This window comes from Cryptotermes secundus, unplaced genomic scaffold (genome assembly GCF_002891405.2).
Source record: "Cryptotermes secundus unplaced genomic scaffold, Csec_1.0 scaffold751, whole genome shotgun sequence".
NCBI lineage: Eukaryota > Metazoa > Arthropoda > Insecta > Blattodea > Kalotermitidae > Cryptotermes > Cryptotermes secundus.
Window position 1 is genome coordinate 540,043 of NW_019728504.1, and position 4,872 is coordinate 544,914.

The following is a 4,872-nucleotide window of genomic DNA, read 5'->3' on the forward strand; positions in this document are numbered from 1 at the left end:
CTTCTTTTTTATGGAGTTTTAAGGGCGAATTTTATTGTTCAATGCTTAAGAAATGGAACAAAATGAGGCAACTACCAACAAGTATCAACCTAAGATGCGAGTCCCACTGTTAAACAGGGTTACAATCATATATCATAAGACTCGTAACCCCGTGCCCTGGAATTTCAAATGTTGCACCTGAGAAATTCCAACTGCGTTTGTATGTGTATCAAATTTAAATACTGTCTAACGTAAGGCATGTGGGAGCTATTGGGATAACTAGCAGTGGAAATTATAGTCCAGTAGACGCTGTGTCTACTACCTCTCTGTTAGTTCGATGTAGGCTTGTTATATAGGACACACGGCAAAGAAAAAAACCATGAAACATAAAGTGATTTCTCACATCACAGCTCCCCCGGTAACATAAGTTACTTTAGATCTTCAACGTCCGAATGAATACTATTTATATAGTATCACAAGCCTGTATCTCCCTAAACATCGCGGCCAAACCTCAAGGAAACACTCAACAGCAAGCAAAGTTCAGAGCAAAACCTGAATATGTTCAATTTTATCGTGCAAGGAGTTGATAGTAAAGAGACTGAAGAGTTCCGTCTTCTGTTGAAGATCAATAGAGGTTTTGAAGGAACATGTCGCCTACGTTTCGGGGCGAAACAAGGAAGCTGTGTTTGCTACCTGCATCATGCTTGTTTCTTGCCTGTCTTATTCTTCGACCCTGAATATGGAGAAAATGCTCTTCCGAAACGTCCGTTGCTTTTCAACGAACTACATGGCGTTATGTTTCGGAAGATAGGACTCTTCACAACAATAGCTTATGAACCTTAAATCCTGCATAATAAAGGGGCTTTTTATGACAACAATTCTGGGTTCGAGTATGTGGGTACAGAACTAATACCTTACAATTTACGAGACTGCTTCTGTCTAATATTGCAACAGTAATCTTACAAGGAGCGGGTCACGGTAGCCGAGAGGTCTAAGGCATGTACTGCCTTCGCTCGCTCGAAAGCCGGGATCGTGGGTTCGGATCTGTTTCCTGTGAGGTACGAACTGAATTCTTATATATTATTCTTATACACTGCCGGTCACAGTAGCCGAGCGGTGTAAGGCATGTACTGTCTTCGCTCGCTCGGAAGCCGGGATCGTGGGTTCGAATCCTACTCAGAGCATGGGTATTTAGTTTGTGTGTGTGCGTTTTTCTGTGTTTGTGTACAGGTAGAGGCCTTGCGACGAGCTGATCACCCGCCCTAGGGGTCCTACCGAATGAGTAAGATCTAGAAAAACCGAAGTGAACTGAGAGGTTCATGGGGGTAGGCCTAGGCCCACTGGGGCTGTAGTGCAAAAGAAAAAAAAATCTTCTCCAAGGGTATCATTAGTTTCTAAATGGTCTATGGTAATGTTACAACTTCGTTAAATAAGCTCGGATTAAAAAGATCGAGACGAAAGAAGAAGTTTTTTTTATGTTACTAATTGGACAAATTAACTCTTAGAGTCGGTGATGCAGATAAATGGATTTCGTGTCATGTTTCCTTAGGTATTATTTCCGGGACGAAACACAAGCATTTCAGGTTCGCTCTGTCCGTACCTCAGCAGGTATAATCATCGTGCGAAGTATTGTTTGGATATTTACATATTTTCTACGATATTTCCAATCTTCGTATCGCATATCTAAAACATTCAAGATATCATTGAAGCTACAAATGTTGTAAAGTACACGGCCTTATTAAAATATCCTTTTTCTAAAACGTATGCACAATACAGACGGCTGCAATACGAGTACATTTCAGAACGCTAAGGCTCATTGTAACTGATATATTCGCATGTTCTTTGTCTCATTCACGCTACAGCGTATTCGAAAAGCCTCGAACACCTGTTTGAGTCTCCACCCGATAATGATAATTATGTTCAGTCTAGTTCTTTATTATTCATATGTTCAGTGAACCTCTAGAAGGCCAATCACAGAACAAGCACAGTGCGGGTACTATTAACACAGCGTATGCACTAATAATTATATTAGATAGAAAGAAAAACATAACAAGAGCCATGAGGCCAGTTCAGGAAATAGCAGAGTGGAAAAACTGTTATTTCTGTCTCACAAAACAATTAAAAGGTAAGGGAAATTAATAACAATATAAAAGGAGAATAAAGTAGTTATGAAAAAACCAATAAATATTATAATAGCAATAGCAGTTAGTTAGATCTTCATTCCTTTTTACTTGCCAACACAATAGGACATTGCTGAAAGGTGGAATAGTTCATTGCTAGACAACGGCTCGCTAGGCACGTTTGCGCAGAAACGTAATGGAAACCAGGCCGCTGCTACGAAATTAACATACATTCCCGTGTCAACAGACAAGCAACAAACATTCTCCATGGCTACAGGAGACTATAAAATTGGACGGGCAGAGAAGAACGGATTAATTCTTCATTCGTTATTCATAAGAGTTCACAGAGTGCACTAATTTAATTGAGTTGAGTGTTAAACAGCTATGATTTGTTACCAGGAAACGGCTAGTGAGAAATTTGCGAAGGAATGGCCATTGTTGGGACCTGTTACCAAGCAACGACTAGTGAAAGCAGTCTTAACGACTCAGTGTGGAAATCAGCAATATTGTTATAGTTGAAGAAAGCAGTCTTCTGGGATTTGGCACCGTGTATATGTGGTGTTAACCGACGTTTCGGAGGAACGTATCGCCTCCATCTTCAGGGTAGAAGAAAAAATAAGAAATCTGCAAGCGAAGAGACCGTGAGAACCGGTAAAAGCAGACTGGTTTACCGGTTCTCACGATCTCTTCGCTTGCAGATTTCTTATTTTTTCTTCTACCCTGAAGATGGAGGCGATACGTTCCTCCCAAACGTCGGTTAACACCACATATACACGGTGCCAAATCCCAGAAGACTGCTTTCTTCATGGTCACCGCCGTGAAAGCCTCAAATCTTACATTGTTATAGTTATTTGTAGTTACGATCTGTGAGAGTCCAGTAAATCTAATCAACAATCCAAACCCCGTCTATAGTCACTAATATATGTGACAATATTACTACAAGAAAGAATTATTTATATTAGCCTTTTCTAGCCTACCTTAGCGTACATTTAGGTTAGGTTAGACGACTGACGTTTTCAGATGCGCTTCAATTGTTGGCTTCGTCTTTAACACACATCCGTTATCAAGCCTGGTTAGTATGCCTTGCATCCTGTTGTATATGTCACTATAATATGTCGATTACAATAATTCTATACTTCGAATACATAACTGATAGGCTCGAATGGCGATAAAATTAGCTAGTTCATTAAAGTGTTAATATGCTATATGTTTCGGTCATTTATGACCATCATCAGGCGTTTATAAATAACAAAATGCATCTCCGTTCGTTGCCGGACTGCGTGTCGTAATTGATCCATTGATATTATTCTTGTCACGTACAAGTTTTTACACAGGATTACAATATTTAAATATAAGTAAATACTTAAATAAACTAATAGATCAGTTTAAAATTACTGTTATTTTTATAAAAATTATCCTAATACATATAGCGGATTATGTCTGTGCTGGAGTTGGGAGAACGGTAGATTTACAGGGTGAATCGTATAGAACCGGCCCGATGAATTTGCTAATAATTCCGCAGGTGATGCATATAACCGCTCACAATTACGACATAATAATCCGTGGGCCGTGCTGAGTCGAATGGTGTGCGCATGATCCGGCAAGTGGCAGCCCTTATGCTGCAAGGTCAAGGACAATGCCGAAACGTGTCTGCAGTGCGCAGGCGACAGTCATGGAGTACACTGTTGAACAGCGAGTGTTTCTAATGCTTACTTGAAAACGGCGGACACTTTCAACACCTGCTCTGATCACGGCACACAATCCAAGATAAGATATGTGTAAATTACTTTAATATCTGTATGGTATATTTTATATTACACCTCATTTCGTCGGGCCGGTTCTATATGAATNAGCGGACTTCACCGAACCATCTAAAGAACGTTCTCTCGTGCGTTTATCATTCGTACATCCTCCCTTTCAGAGTGCACAGAAACACTCGGAAGAGAACCAAGNGTTATAGTTATTTGTAGTTACGATCTGTGAGAGTCCAGTAAATCTAATCAACAATCCAAACCCCGTCTATAGTCACTAATACATGTGACAATATAACTACAAGAAAGAATTATTTATATTAGCCTTTTCTAGCCTACCTTAGCGTACATTTAGGTTAGGTTAGACGACTGACGTTTTCAGATGCGCTTCAATTGTTGGCTTCGTCTTTAACACACATCCGTTATCAAGCCTGGTTAGTATGCCTTGCATCCTGTTGTATATGTCACTATAATATGTCGATTACAATAATTCTATACTTCGAATACATNGCCAGAAGACCGCAATTTTCTCGGGCCATTATCAGTGTGTGTGTGTGTCATTCATTTGTAATTTCTGTGCACTCCGTCTCTCCCCGTGGAAGCGCTCCAACGTATCGCATTCAATAAGAGGGCTCTTTTTTCGATGTGGAGTATACCCATTGTTTCCTCTGTTGTGCCATATATGTATTGTGTCTCTAGTATATATTGTGCACATTTGGAGTTAGGTTTGTTAGTTTTTATTGCTTGTTCCTCATTTATTGGAATTGTATAATTGTAATTCACAGACAAATTTACACAGTATCAAGCCTGGTACTGCGTGTAATTCCTAGGCAATATTTGAGACAGAAAATACTCGCATTTCACCCTTCGCCTGACTTTTGAGGTCATTTTACATAATGCTTAGAAATGTGTACAATGCCTACTTCCATATTCTGCATGTAATATACAAAAGTTATATTTCTCACAAGCAAAATATACCCATTGCCTCTAACAAAATCTCTTGAGAACTACAAATACCGGTT